The 16,602-nt window shown below is 37.3% G+C and overlaps 1 long non-coding RNA gene across 1 annotated transcript in view; it reads left to right on the forward strand.

Moving 5' to 3' along the window:
• LOC143269663 (uncharacterized) overlaps window positions 1-8,288 on the forward strand; it is a 74,659-nt gene extending 66,371 nt beyond the window's left edge. The window contains exon 3 of the long non-coding RNA XR_013046247.1: window positions 7,690-8,288. This is a non-coding gene — a long non-coding RNA (uncharacterized LOC143269663). The remainder of the gene's footprint in view (window positions 1-7,689) is intronic.
• Window positions 8,289-16,602: the final 8,314 nt, after the last annotated feature.

Consider the following 16,602-nt stretch of genomic DNA (forward strand, 5'->3'; position numbering starts at 1 on the left):
TGCTGCTTCGATGTTTCTGCCAGCCTGCTGAAACATAGACTAGAGACGAGAGTTAAAATTTTATGAGTTATATACAAGTAAAAGTTGGAATTAAAGGTTTCCACATAGACTAATATTTACAAAGAGAAACATATTCAGTTTCTGGAGCCATCTAAGTATAACTACTTTTTGAGAGAGGATGAGGTGTTGCATGTTGAAAGTTACTAGGAACAAACTGATTTATATGGCAATACATACATAGAGAACAGTCACTAAATTAAAAGAACCTTATGGCTCCCCTAAGAGTGTTATATTGGAGTGAGTGGTCATTATGGTCCCTTAGGATTTTTCACTTAAAAACCCAAACCAAAAACCAAATAAATGAAAAGCCAAGCTTCATTTACTTCATAGAAACTTACAGCAAGAAACCAGACACTGGACACACAAGAAATAGTCAAATCTCATACTTGTTTATAGTTTTCTTTTTTTAATAATGAACTTCCTAATTTATAATTCTGTCATGACATAATCAAATTTGGGTTTGATCTTACTCTAGCCCTCAATTTTATTTTTCCTTTTCTTGCTCATTAGTAGGTCTACTTTTGACTTCAACTTAATTAAACAACAGAACACCCACAGGCATACATCAAAAACTGAAATGCATGGTATTGACTTTTATCAATACATAGCCTATAAAAGATAGTATTCTTTAAAAACTGTGGCTGCTTGTCAATAAGAGAAGAATCAAGAACAACCATTATATGAGTGTAAGGACTTTTTCATTGGCAAAAAAGAAACACAGCTTAAGCGATTTTAAATATAAATGGAGCTTGTCGATATTGGTGTTTTCAAACCTCCATGACTCCTTAAGGTTCCCTTGGATCTGGCAGTAAAATGCTATCATCAGGACTACCCTGTTTCTGTTCTGCTCTATCCTCATTTATTATGGTTTTCTGCAGGCACAGACCATAGTAAGCTGTGTAATGAAGGGCTGGGCAGGGAGACGGGCTAAAGGGCAAAACACAGTGACAAAGACAGATGGCTTGTATCTGAAGTTTTCTTTTTCCACTCATTTTTGGCTCCGTAAATATATGGAGATCGTGTAATAAAAATAGCTACCATTTGTCAAGTACTTACTCAACCCCAGCATGAGATTAGGTTTGTAGGGTAGGTCTGTGGGAGACACACTGGGGCTCATGAAGATGAAAAGGGACTCCAGGCTTGAGCACAGAGTTGCCCGTCCTCTGGAAGGGGTCTATTTGCAATAGTAGTGGAGATTATTCAGCTCTCTCTCTCTCTCTCTCTCTCTCTCTCTCTCTCTCTCTCTCTCTCTCTCTCTCTCTCTCTCTCTCTCTCATCTCTCCACGGAGAACTCAACCCACAGCTTTCTAGGCAAGTATGTCCCACTCCAACTACATCTCCAGACTTTTATTTACTGTTTGTGTTAGGATGCAGTCTTGCCAAATTTTCCAGGGAACTCTTGGACTTTGATTTTGTGATCTTTCTTCTTCTGCATCATCAATAGCAGAAATTACAGTCATAACCCACAAGCCTGGACTTCCCTTTCAGAGTTCTTTTTGCATCTTTTCTATCACACTGTTTCCAGACTGTCAGGAATCTCATGCTTTGTCTTCTTTGGTATAACATGAATGTCGGCTAGCTATCAGACTTAGGATATATATTGGATAAAATACTGAGAGTGTATTAATGTTTTTGATTCTTATCTAAAAGAAGGAAGAGTGATAGAAATCTGCGTATGTAATGACTTACTCTAGACCACATGGCTGTTTTTCTTTTTTACTTTACAGTGTTCAAATTTCTTGTTTTGATTTCATTTAAGTATAGGATACCTTGTTTAAAAACATCAATTTATTTCCAATTGGTTTAACACTCAACAGGTTGTAGATTCTAGAAATCATCAGAATTACTCAATAAATGAATAAAATATTTCATCTGTAATATTTTGTGCTTTAGCTAGAGTCAGATAGAAAAGAATTGGGAGATAATTCAATGAAAATGTCTTCTCTTGCCAGGTGGTGGCACACACCTTTAATCCTAGCACTCGGGAAGCAGAGGCAGGCGGATTTCTGTGAGTTCGAGGCCAGCCTAGTCTACAGAGCGAGATCCAGGATAGGCTCCAAAACTACACAAAGAAACCCCGTCTTGAAAAATAAAACAAACAAACAAATATTTTCTCTCTCTCTCTTTTTTTTTTTTTTTTTGTCCGAGACAGGGTTTCTCTGTGTAGCTTTGCGCCTTTCCTGGAACTCACTTGGTAGCCCAGGCTGGTCTCAAACTCACAGAGATCCGCCTGGCTCTGCCTCCTGAGTGCTGGGATTAAAGGCATGCGTCACCACCGCCCCTCTCCAAATATCTTCTCTTAAGGGCAGTTACAGACTATTGAAGATTAAACATTGAACTTACTTTGCTTACTAATTTTGATTAATTGTGACATTTTTGGGCTTTTCAAGGAGAAGAATTCTGTGCCTCCTCCAAGTTCAAGGGAAAAGAATTTCCTCACAAAATGGTGTTGTCATTGGGGCAATTGTTACCCACAGGACAAATGACAAATATTTGCTAATTTTAAGATATCTGCTTTCTTTATTGGGTATATACTACTCCCTTTTTATTCCTGTTCATATGGTAATTTCTCATGTCAGTGAATGCATACATCAGTTTTAGGACTTATATCAGAATTAATTTAGGCTCTTTTATAATAAATATTTTGCAGGTTGACATGTTATCAGAAGAACAGCAACAAAACATTATCACTTTCCAGGAAAGTGTATAGAAATCTGAAGTGTCCCAGAGAACATGGAGGAATGCATAAGAGTCTATTCTGTGTTACAACTTCCAGGAGAACATTAGCATAAGACTCTTCAACTCCAGCCTGGTCTGAGCATAACCCTAAGGTTCCAGGGGAGCTGTCCAAGTCTGGTGAAACTCATTTTTTACAATGACTTTTTCTCTATTTTCTTTGTATTTGCCAAGATGAACAAAACTGATTTTTGTCAGCTGTCAAGTGGAGCAAGATGTCAGAAGGGGTGGTGGGGGCGGGGGTAGTGGAGAGCCTTTTCCATACATTCAATTCTTGTAACAAAAACAAACGATTAGACCATTGGTTGTCTGCTCCAGGGGAGGTTTATGTTTCCAAAATTGCATTGCACACTCATAACGAAGCAGATTGGAAGCAGTGCTAGAGTCAACAGGAAGGTTGGCAGTTTTGTTTGATTCAGATGGAGCCAATAAGCTTTTGGCACCTTGGGAACAGCAGCCTGAAAATCCTAAGTCCTTAAGTGTGGCCTTCCTCTTAGGTGGTATTAAGTGATTCTAACAGGCTTTCTTGGTATTTCCTGCTGAATGGTGGGATGGGCTCTTGTTAAATTCCCAGGTTATGTTTTAGGTACACAGCACAAATGCAAGTCTTGTGTACTGTCGTACCTATGGATCCTTCTGCTAATGCATTAGCCCAGACCTGCTAAATGATTCAGACTATTTAGTCACAGGACTGGGTCTCCTTTAAGTTAAAAACAAAAACCAAAAAAACAAAAAAAAGCACTACCACTTAGGCAAAATACGGCAGATCACAGAGTGGTTTATAACCATTTTAGCCTGTAAATTCAAACCAATATTTTTTTTATCAGAATTAAATCAGCCTGCCAGCTCAACTTTTCCTTAGCAAATGTTATTTCTATGACACCCTAAGTGTTTTTATTTCCACTGAAATTGACTCAGACTGTATAAAGCTCCAGTACATCTGCACACTTTTGAATAGGGAGAGCATTTTCTGCTCTTTTGAGGTGTTTTAATTACACCATATACAAACATAGCATCACACTCAACAGAGGTCTTCTTCCTTCACCATGTCAAAAAGGCTGCAGGACTCAAATGGAGTAGACTTGGGAAAAGACGACCCTGAAAGCAAAGGCAATCTACTCCACCACTGTTTCACTGGCTTTTGTTTGTAACAGTTCATAATCTTTATGGGCTCCTGAGATGCCGACTAGTCATAGATATTTACTATGCAACACATGGGTTCTACATGGTGGGAAGGCAACCCTAGACACAGAAGCTTGTGTTATGTAAATAATGCAACTTCACGTTGGTCTGTGGTCAGGTGTGCATTTTTGACGGTGAGGAGTGACTCTTCCATCTACTTTTTTTTTTTTTTTTTTAATGTGGATGAAAGCAGAGCCCAAGTAACTTTCCTAGTCACTGCAAAAAGAGCTCTCTATTTTAGAATCTTCTGGAAAGCTTCTCGGAAAAGTAGATCCTTAACCCTCAGCAGGTTCCAATGTTCCTCCTAAACTCTTTTCAGCAACGCTGCCTTTCTTAATCATAAAAGTCCAGAGAAGAAGACCCAGCCACCACTTTATCTGTCATACTGTTTTATGCTTGAATTTACTTTTCAGTCTGTGTACACTATCGAGCTAAGCAAGTTGGCAAATGATCAAACAGTTTCCAATATTGTTGTTAAAATGCCATTCCCCAACACCTCTGAATGCCTTATTTCTACACAGTGCCTCCACTTCAATCCTTCAGCCTTCCCCCTGCCTCCAGCTCACAGCTAACAAGTTTGTATTGGTCACTGAAGTTCCATGGTAAGTGTTTATCTCTCACTGGGTCATTGCTGATAGTTTATTCTGTGTCTAGAAAAAAGGATACACATTTGACAGATAACTAATATCAATTACATATTCTGATCATGCCTTCTGCTCGGCTATAATCACAGAAATGTAATCATATGGTAAATATTCCTGGGTAGCTCCACCACTAATTAAAACACATCTGAGTGGAGAAAAACCTCACCACTTTTCTGCCTAACTTCAGCAGCTTCTCCCACCTTCTCCCTGAGCCCGTGATTCTTACTCATTTTGCCAGTACTTAATGAGTCAACTCAAAATGAAACTCAATCATCTTGAGTGAGTCACCTCCATTCAATTTGTCATCCATTTAGCTGAACTTTGCCCTTCAGTGTGTTTTGCATTCACCCTTTCTACTTCATTCCTATTGCTACGATTGCATGACAGATTCATCACCTCCCTTTTAAACAAACAGCAATTTCCTTCAAATTTTCCTTCATCTTTCCCTGATATTTTCCTTCAAACCCGTTCCAAGAGAAGTCTCTGAAAATATCATTTTGGTCCTGTAATTTAAACTAATCACTTGAGCTTACTTTTTCAACAGAAAACCAACCTTGTATTCCTGGAATAGGGAACATTCAGAGTTGTAGACTTTACTGTCTCCATTATTTTGCTTTATTTTTCATTTTCAGAAGTTTATTGTGTTTCTAAGCATAGTTTTCTCTGAGTTTGTGGAGATTGGAGTGGTGATATTTTCACCCCAATTCCTGGCTCCAGGTGAAATATCTGAAGCTCCTATATTACCCTTGTATTCTGGTATTTATAATAAATATCTGTCTGATATTTCTAACTACAATGTTGAATAATCATCTAGTATAAACTTGTTTAAAATTGAACCCAGGATCCACTTTCGGTCTCTCAATATTCATATCTCACCCTTTCAATATCTTTAGAAGCATGCTGAACTTTGTTCTCTCAATACCACATATGAATCATTACCAAATCCCATTCTCTTAACTCTCAAAAGCTTTTGAATATTTTTGTTACATACATTCTCTACCCTACCATCTTGCTCATAGTATTTTCATATCTTACATGGGTTATGATAATTATAGTTGGGTGAATCTCTTGCTCATAAATGTTTACATTAATGATCCACCATCCTCAGATACCTGTGGCATTTACAAAATATGTAATGGCTAGGACTTATCTTGTAATGTGTTAACCCATAAATGACCACAAAAGTGAACATCATATTTAATTAATTCAATTTATGGATACAAATCAGCAAATTAAAACCTACAGGTAATACTAAAAATGAGTGGCATTCTGTCCTAGAGCCTAACATAATAATACATTGGAAAACAAAACATGCAATGTATTTGTTTTACTTTGAATTGGGCCATAATCATAAGTGGAGGCAGAATGTAATTGGATTCTTGTTATCAAATATATTTTAGCTTCAGACATTTGAGAAATCCCAAGTTTTGATTTGCTAGTTGACTTACCAGTGAATCCATAAGAATATTCATCAACAGTTTCAATTAGAAATCATTTTTCAAAATTCACTTAGAAAATTTTCCAAATTTCCTCATAATTATTTATTTTCCTCCCTCCCTCCCTCCCTCCCTCCCTCCCTCCCTCCCTCCCTCCCTCCCTCCCTCCCTCCCTCTCTCTCTCTCTTTCTCTCTCTCTCTCTCTGTTACTAGCATCTTGCCTGGACTGTGGAAGGGATCTCCACACTTTCCCAAATAACTTTGCTTGTTTTGAAAAAAGGTTTCATTCTGTATCCCAGGCTGGCCTTGAAATCTCAGTCCTTCTGTTCCTGCCTCCTGACTGCTGGGTTAACAGGTTTGTGCCACTATATGCACAAGTACATATGCAATCCAAATAATTTTTATGACAGCTTAAATCTCTTTCATTATGCTAACCCAATACAGTCCCATTGATGACAATGATGATTCTTCTATGGTCCTCTTTTAAGTGCTTTCACATACAAGTAGAGTTATATTTTTATATTAACTTCTAGAATCCATAAAAATTATGAAATTATTTATGGACAGAAACTGGTAAGAGTGAGAAATTTCATGACTCACTTTTTGTGATAATTATCTTCCTCTAAAATATATTTTGTGTGTGTGTGTGTGTGTGTGTGTGTGTGTGAGAGAGAGAGAGAGAGAGAGAGAGAGAGAGAGAGAGAGAGAGAGAGAGAGAGAGAGAGAGAGGTGTTCTTATGAAGGATAATCTGTGAAAGATGGTTCTCAGCTTTCACTGTGTAGGTTTGGGTGGTTGAATTTAAGTCCTTTAGCTTGGCAACAAATGTTCAAACCCCCTTAGATAACTCACAAGCCCAACAATGTCATTCTTATATTTTATTTTTCCTAATGGTACTGGACTTATTTTCTTTATGGGAAAATATTGTTCCACTTTTTGTGTCTTGGTCCTTATAAGAAATATAATTTTACAATGTATGTATTATAAATCATTGTTCTCAATTATATATTCATCCAGGCACTCAAAGTGTGTTATTGAACAATACCATTTATAAGTTCAAGAACTTTGAGACGCAAGGATGAAGGGCTAGAGAGAATGCCCAGCGGTTAGGAGCTTGTGTCGCTCTTGCAGAGGATGAGAGTTTGATTCAAAGCATCCATATCGGGGTCTCCCAACTGCCTGTAACTTTACCTCCAGGAGACACAACACCTTTTCAGATTGCTGTAAACATCGCAATCACATGAACAAACCCAAAATTATACATACACACATGTAATTACAAATAAAATTAACACTCCAAAACTCACAAATGAAGTTGTAAGCTAATTATTTACCCTCATAAGATCAATGCCTCAAATATTTTTACTAAAGTCAGTTTTTGTCCTTGGTGTTGGGAGGTAGTGAAAGTAATATGTTCAACATGAAAAATAATTTAAGTGCAAACAGAAGGTCAGATCTGGATTAGTCGCTATGTATTTTCTGGAAAACACTAAATGTATATATAGAGTGGGGGAGAGTATGCACAAGAAGCATCATTTAATTTTAATTTCAAAGGACAAGAGGAAAAGTAACTTAAATGACTAATGGAATTTTCTAATTAAACACAAGAGTTATACATATTTTTCTTCAACAGATACAAGTTATGTACAGTTTAAGAAAAGAAAGAAGTGAGAATTTTAAGGATGTAAAAAAAAGTCAAATGAACCGTGTAAGAAACTGGTACTACTGAAGAAAATTTTGTATGTAAAGATTCTCAGGAGATATTGAACTCAAAAGGAAATGCTGAAGAGGGACCAAGAAACAAGAGACAGATCAAAGGTGAAAACAGATCAAGACAGAAGGCTCTGCCAGCCATTTCATGGCACCTAATCTCAAGAACTTCTTTCATCAATTCCTCTCTTCCTGCTTACACTCTTTCTCCACTTTTCCCCAGAAGGTTTAGAATTTACAGCTTTAGAGCAAAGCTAGGGCAAGTCTTTGGGCTGCCCATCTGTGTTTTTGCCAGCAACTTTAAGGATCCAAATTAGGTGTAATTTTGGACCCTCTTGGAAGCTTGAATAGCACAGCGAGTCTAGTTTAGGGCTTTTGTTTTGTACTATATTATACATCATAAAGAGTATATTGTCACTGAATCAACAAAGACTTCTTTGAAGATGGTGGGGGGAACTTGGGCTCTCCTCACTCTTCCATTACTAGGAGGGGGTACATGCAATAAAGCTTCTTCCATCAATTAGCACATCACTTCGCTTGTTACTGATCATTTCTCATTTCCTTACCACTTAGCTCTTACAAGCTTAATTTCCTGAGAAACTCACAAGAGAAGTTACCAAAGTAGTGGGTTGGTAAGCTGTATTCCCAAAAGCTCTATAGTTGTTTACATGTATTTGAATATGGATATTTATATGTGTAAATGAGCTCAAGCCAGTAAGTGTCTGTAGCACGCAAGAGCAGGGATAAGCAATTAAAACATATTATGGCTATCTCAGCTGAACTCTCTATTTCAATTTAAAATTAAAAATTATGGAATTGTGGATTGGGATCAAAGATGAGCCTAATTTTCTCCCATTATAGGACTGTGCATTTTTCTATTATAAAATTCAGAAATAATTTGAAACTTTATGCAGCTAGAGTTCATATTATGGAAATTGAATGCAACTCAGATGAGTACTCAGAGGTAAAATAGTGACTGCCACAAATTGGCACAATATTCTTGTTTGATTTAAGGTCAAGCAGTAAACCAATGAACGTATTATCAAAATACAATTAAATAAAGGAAATGTTATAATTCAGATAGAAGTATATAGTAATTTTGAGGCCCAGTATTTGTCCATCAGAGAATTAAGTTTCTATGCAGGCATATATATATATATATTGCTTGAACTTGCACTAGTTTTTTAAAACACTAGTTTTGATGTATATATATACATCAGGAACTACTTGTTAGAGTGATATTTGAATATTAAATCTATATTAGGAAAATATAATTTTCAAATTATTTTTTATGAAAAAAGTTATTCAGATGCTAATGTTTGTTTTGTGGTATTAATGGAGAGAGGGAATATAAATGTACTCAATTACATGCCATGGACAGAATCACAAGACTTGTGATATAGTTTATCTAGAAGGGATTCATGGACAGGGATTGTAAAGGATGGCCTGCTAGGTTCTGGTTTGCATACATAGGTGAATAGTAGTTCAATTTAAAGAAATAATACCTACCAAGGAATTAATTTATTACTTGAAAGTTCTGAGTATTGAAACTAAAGAAAATATCTATAAATAAATTTGCATAGACAAGTTCTAGCCAAGTGTTTGTCAATCATGTGTCATCTGCTGCATTAAGCATTTTATATCTATCATCTTCCAATTATGTCAGCCATCTTATGTTTCTGATGACATTCCATTTATAAATTAGGACCTCAAGCTTGGGAAAAAAATATCATGCCTGAAACTGGTAAACAATTGATTAGGATTCAAAGGTACATTTGGTTGATATCACAATTTATATTATTTTTGAATAAGCTATCATAAATGCTGTACTTAAACATAACATGCTATTTTCTCAAATTTTTAATACAATCATCATGCAAATAAACATAATTATTATAACATAGTTTATACAACAGGAAAAAAGTGTATTTCAAGACAAAGAAGTGCTTTCATGATAGCTCAGGATAAAGAAACACTAAGAACTCTATCAGTACTCAAACAAAATTTGCCTGATGCCAATTATAGATACTGTTTTATAACTAAGTGAGAAAATAGAGCACATAGTCCTGGGATTATTTTCACTAGCCTTGCTTATATTAGCACCCATGATTTTGCTTTAAGATTATTTACTAGAAATTAATTTTAACATCAGTTAATAGAACATGCAACTTAACACTGAAGTGGTTTGAGTGAAATCTGAATAAATCTTCAGAAAAAAATAATTTCAGGTTTCACTGGAATAGAGTCATGAAGCCAGATTGACAAATCTCTGGCCAACAGATCTGACATTCAGCTCTTTGCTAAAACTAATAAACAAATTTGTTGAAATCAATAAGTAACACTCACTGTTGCTCTGATGCAATGGTAGTCCCAGTGGTAATCCTGAAAATACCCGCTGCCTCTAAGAATTATGAGCCACGAGATTCCGGACAATTAACTCATTCTTCCTGAGTATATACTAAATGCTTTGCAAATAATAATAGTATCTCTTGCAGTACATGTGTGTATGTGTGTTTGTGTGTGTGTGTGTGTGTGTGTGTGAGAGAGAGAGAGAGAGAGAGAGAGAGAGAGAGAGAGAGAGAGAGAGCGCAACCAGTGAGTCTATATGACTATCATTACTAGTTAACATCATGTTTGATGATGTTGATGGCAGCAACAGTAGTAATGGTGACATTTGTTTTAACAGAAATGTGGAATATGGACTTGTGAATCAGGCTGAGTGTTTGTGCAAGGGTACGTGTGTGCTTGTGCATATGGAAATGTAAAGTTAGTGTCTTCCTCTGTTGCCCTTTACCTTATTTAGTGAGGTTTTATCTTTCAGTTGAACCCAGAATTCATTTATCATGAGTCTAGATAGCCAAGCTAGCCTGCCCTGAAGGTCTTGTCTCTGCCTCCCAAGTGTTACAATTAGCTGGCATGCTGGCCTGGCTTTTATATACATTTGGGGGCTCTAAATTCTGGCTCTCACAGTTGCTGGGCACATACTCTATCCACTGAGCCCTCCTCCTGGCCCTCCAGTCAGATTTTCACCCTTTACTTATTCTGCCAACTAGATCCTCCAGAAAATGATGATAATTATCCATTCTTCACAGGACTTTTGTAAAGATAATGTTATTCAGTTGATAATTAAATGATTGAAATTATGCTTAACACTGACAGAGTCCTCTGTTGGTACTTACCGTGATGTTAAAAGTAGTGATCAAGTCATCAACCATTTGTCATGTGCTACACTAAGCATTTTACACTCATAATCTTTCAATTATGTCAAAATCCTATGAGCTTGATGTTATTCCTTTTATAAAACCAGACATCAGCAAGAATGTCAACAATAATAAATCTTAACAGAAAACAGTGAGACCTAGAAAATCCTTGATAATGAGAGTTAATGTCTTTAAGAAATATCTTAGCATTCATTACCTCTTAAACATACCTCATCCATATTAGCGAATCCACTTTGATTTCCATGACTAACTAATCTTGTATTCAGATTTCTCAGTTTCCACATTTGCTTTTAGTTATCTTTAATTAAATTATGCAAAAGGATACATAAGAAGGTGGTTTTAATCACATAATAGACAAAATAAACATATAGTATCACAAAATCAATGGTAACTACAATTTAACATTCTGTCTCTTTATCTAGTTATTTACCTACCTATCTACTCATCATGTATTTCCAATTTTTTCTAGTATATTAGTTTGTACTTGAAATACTGCTATAAAATAAGTAGGCAGTCATTATTCCCATTATATAGATAAAAATATGAGGCATAAAAGGTTAATAAAACATCCAGGTTTATGGAATTTCTTTGGATACAAGATGATGTTCTTTACAGATCCGGAACTCCAGTGTGTATGTGTGTGTGTGTGTGTGTGTGTGTGTGTGTGTGTGTGTGTGAGAGAGAGAGAGAGAGAGAGAGAGAGAGAGAGAGAGAGAGACAGAGACAGAGAGAGACAGAGACAGAGAGAGAAAGAGAGAGAGAGAAATTGATGTTTTATGCTTTAGTTTATTTCTCTATCTGCTTTGGGTCTGCCATTTTAATTTGCTCATTTTCTTATCTATTGGTTGTTTACTTCTATTCATTTATTAACTCTGTTCATTCAATGGGTGTAAGTTCAACCATGAAGTATACTCTAATAATCACAGATATGGAAAACTTATCAAAGACAAAACTTAGCTGACTTGAGTATAGTTTTAGGCCCAAGTCTCCTCAGCACTCATAACCTCAGCATTGTGGACCAGAACTGTCCTCAGTGCTACCTCATCTTTTGTGAGCCCTTTTAGGAACACATCCCCTTTAAGCAATCCTTCCAAGAGTCCATGGGTTTGTTTCTGTCCCTATTTTGCTTACTGCCTATTCTTTATTGCCTTGCATCATAGCACTTGTCTTGAGTGAGCCGAATTTTCACAATAGAGGATTAAAGCAGTGAAATAACAATAGATTGAGGAAGAAAAGGTAGACCAGGAAGTAGACTAATATTGAATCATTAGGTGGAAATGCAACCCTATAAGTTAAGACTTTTGTTTTTACTTATTTTAACAGAAGCTTTACTCAATTATCAGAGGATAATCTATGTCATTTTGTGGTTTTGAAATGACTTACTCAGATTTTCTCAAGTAATGTGAATTTTATGTTAAGAATATAAGTGGTATGATAGGGACAATAACAGCTGCTCAAGGATGTCAACTTCCTAAACCCCCAGGAATGTGCATATGTGAAGTCATATCACAAAGGCAATAGGCTGATCCTTCTGTTAAGTAGAATTAAGTGGAATGTCCTTAAGACAGTGAGAATGCTCTGAATTGTATGCATGGACCATTGCTATCACATGGACCTTGATGAGTGAATGAGAGAGAGAGAGAGAGAGAGAGAGAGAGAGAGAGAGAGAGAGAGAGAGAGAGAGAGAGAGAGAGAAGAGTCAGTGTTGGAAACCTGAATATGCCACATGGAATGGATTCAAAAGGAAGAGATCATAGGGAAAACAAACTCCTTCTGAGAGAGTGTTTAAAGAGTACAGTCCCACCAATTCCTTGTTTTTTATTTACTAAGAACTGTTTCTAGTTCTGCTTAGAGAAATGTAAAATAATGAGTGTGCGATCTTTGAAGTCTTTAAATCTATGTGTTTGCTATAAAAGGAAATTAATACATGTAAGAGTAAGATTGTGGGCATTCCATCCATAAATTAAAGAGTATTGATATCCAAGCACCATGACATTGCCCAGCTGTCCAGGAAGGCCAGTCTCTCCTGAGGTTTTATGCAGCAGAATTTCTTCTGCCACTGTTCTGGCTTTCATTTACCTTCCCAGCCTTTACTGCAGTAGCATTTTGTTGGTACTCACTCTTCTTGGTCACTACTGCAAGTCTGACTTTCACTAGCTTTGCTTTTCTCCATTTTTTTTTCAATTCTAATCTCAGAACCAGCCAGCTCTTGTACCCTGTCCTTTACTTGTTCATTGTTCTGGTAATTTATTTATTTATTTATTTTTGCCACATGCTTTCCTGGGGTGAATTCTAATTTTTCCTTTTCTCTGCCTACAATTCTTAAGCATTATAATTACACTATAGGAAAGAATTTTAATGATTTTTTATTAAACACCATTGACCATTGAAGACAGAGCCCTGGCTCCAGATGAGCTGAGAGGATGTAACCAGACTCTACAGTGGCTATTCTTGGATCGAGCACTAATGGCTGGTGCAATCATCTTGGCAGATAGAGAAGGGCTATGAGTTACTCAACATGGCCACTAGGAAAGCTTACCCAACACACACACACACACACACGAGAGAGAGAGAGAGAGAGAGAGAGAGAGAGAGAGAGAGAGAGAGAGAGAGAGAGAGAGAGAGAGAGAAAGAACCCATTTGACACACAGTAGAAAACAAACATGTTTTTGCCACAATGTTGAAATACAAGTTCCAGAAAGAAATGTCATGGATTCAACTCTTGGCTGAGTTACCTACTAGCTGTGAGACTTGAGACTTAAGGTAAGTTGTTTAACTACTCTGTTTCCTTATTTTCAAACTGAAGAGGTAGCTTTAGTATCTACTTCCTAATTGCTGTAGGGATTAAATGAAATAATCCAATTAAAATGCTGGCCATATAAAAAACACTCAGCAAATGACAGATGCTATTGTTATTATGTTTATGGCACCATAGTTTTTCCAATGATTAAGTGAGTGTATGTGTTTTTACTGCTACATATGAGAAGGCTTTGTCTTCTGAGGAAAGCTGCAATTGTTATAGATGGACGATGTCTTACATTATTAATTCAGTCACTAAAATACAAAAATCCTCACCATTTATTACAAAAATGACACCTAATTTCTTTCCCCATTTACTAAATACTTCTTGAGCATCTATTATGTGCCTTAATTTATTGCTAAATAAAGAATTTAAAAGATTAAGATGGTATTGTATCTAGCCTTAAGGGAGGACTCTGTATTCAGAGTGGTTCTAAGAAAAGGAAAGGAAGGAGATAATAAGAGAGAGGCCCAGGCTTTCCCCTGTCTAGTTCCTGTGCATTATCACCCAGTTGATCACTGTCTCCCGAATTTAGCCGTTACACTCCCAAAGAGTCAGTAACTGTCTACTCCTCTTTCAGTTAATTGTGCAAATAGTGTTTTCATTAATTCTTTTGAAATGTATTTCTCAAAATCAGCAAGCCAATTTTGATGTTGAAATTGTTGAAGAATTATCTGCTCATTTGAGTTATCTGAGTGATGATTAAAACCTTAACATTTCCTTGTAGATCAATTTGTTTAAGACATCATGTACCATATTTCCTATAGGACTTAATCTAAGTCCACCTACCTAACATCTTATGCATTCCTTTATCACTGTATTGACAACATTATAATGAATGAGTTTTGTCTATGCTAGCTAGCATCATTTAAGATATTGTGTCCCTCGACTGTCGCCCTTCATTGCTCCCACTCATGACCAGGCTGTTCATGTAGATCTCATCCATTTCTCCATGTCTTTTTTGGGGTCCCGTTTTCCAGGTAGCCTTACTGGTGATGTGAGTAGCAGTCCAGTCATCCTTGTTCCACATCTAACATCTTCCTATGAGTGAGTACATACCATATTTGTCTTTCTGAGTCTGGGTTACCTCACTCAGGATGATTTTTTCTAGATCCATCCATTTGCCTGGGAGATCCTAGCTGGATCAAGAAAAGAGAGGGAGAACAAGGAATAGGAGGTCATGGTAAATGAAGACCACATGAGAAGGGGAGGAAGCAGAGAGCTAGGGAGGCCCACGGAGATCCACAAAGATACCCCCGCAAAAGACTGCTGGCAATGGTCGAGAGACGGCAGGAACTGACCTACTCTGGTGATGGGATGGCCAAACACCCTGATAGTTGTGCCATAAACCCCATCCAAGGACTGAGGAATCTGGATGCAGACATCCACGGCTGGGCCCGTGGTGGAGCACTGGGAGTCTAATTAGTGAGAAAGAGGAGGGTTTATAAGAGCGAGAATTGTTGAAGCCAAGGTTGGATAAAGCACAGGGACAAATAACCAAATGAATGGAAGCACATGAACTATGAACCAAAGGCTGAGGGGCCCCCAGCTGGATCAGGCCCCCTGAACGGGTGAGACAGTCATTTGGCTTGATCTGTTTGGGAGGCAGCTGTGCGGTGGTGCCGGGTCCTGGGCTCGTTGCATGAGTTGGCTGTTGGAATCCTGGGACTTATGCAGGGACGCTTGGCTCGGTCTGGGACGGGGGGACTGGACCTGCCTGGACTGAGTCTATCAGGTTGATCCCGGTCCTCGGGGGAGACCTTGTTCTGGAGGAGGTGGGAATGGGGGGTGGGCTGGGGGGAGGGGGAGGGGGGCGAGAGGGGGAGAACAGGGGAATCTGTGGCTATTATGTGGAACTGAATTGTGTTGTAAAATAAAAAAAATAATAAAAAAATTCAAAATAAAATAAAAAAAGATATTGTGAACACCTTGACATCAGAATTAGTCTTTCTCATTTACATTTACATATATGCAAATGTAGATATTTGATTATCCTGTCCCTAATGGTATCTAGCCCCTAGTAGATTCAAAACAAATGCTTATTGAATTGCATATTCTAACCACTCATTCTTTCAATCGCTATGTCCTCCTAAACCTTGTGCTAGTCTATATGTTAAGGATACAGTGGTAAGAAATACTCAATTATAATTGTATGGAACTCAAGTCTAGGAGTTCACTTTAAATGAAACCTTAGAATTGTGCCACTTGGAGCCTACAAGATGGCTTACTGAATAAGAGCTTTTGCCTCATAACCCTGATGACCTGAGTTCCATCCTAGGGTCCACATTGTGGAAGGAGAGAATCAACTCCTAAAAGTTGTTCTTTGAACTGCACACACATACCGTGGCACATGCGAGACTGCACACACACATGCTCACACGCATACAATAATAAGAAATAAGAATAATTTTTAAAATATTAGTGACATTTGACAAATAACTCTTTGTCATCATTTGCTTTGAGTGCAAAACAAGTCACAGCTTCAGAAATTTTCTCTCTGTAATGTTTTCAGTCAAACCATGTTAATAATAGCTACTTCAAAGGTGGCTTCCAGTTCTTGAAAGGTTAGTCATACACTCTGGAGCTCCATGTCTGCTATTTTTTGTGGCTTTCTGCCAATAGCAGCTTAGTCTAATTGGGAAGGGATGTGCCCTTAGCTTGATAAGTGAATAACGCTCATGAATGATAATAGGAGTTATGTGTGAACATGAAGAAAAACTTGACTCCTAATACTGTGCATTGCATAACAGCTTCTCAAAGGCTGCTTATGTGACTGATTGTCCCTCCCTAACTGGCTTCCATCTATCACTGTAAT

This window comes from Peromyscus maniculatus, chromosome 20 (genome assembly GCF_049852395.1).
Source record: "Peromyscus maniculatus bairdii isolate BWxNUB_F1_BW_parent chromosome 20, HU_Pman_BW_mat_3.1, whole genome shotgun sequence".
Lineage (NCBI taxonomy): Eukaryota > Metazoa > Chordata > Mammalia > Rodentia > Cricetidae > Peromyscus > Peromyscus maniculatus.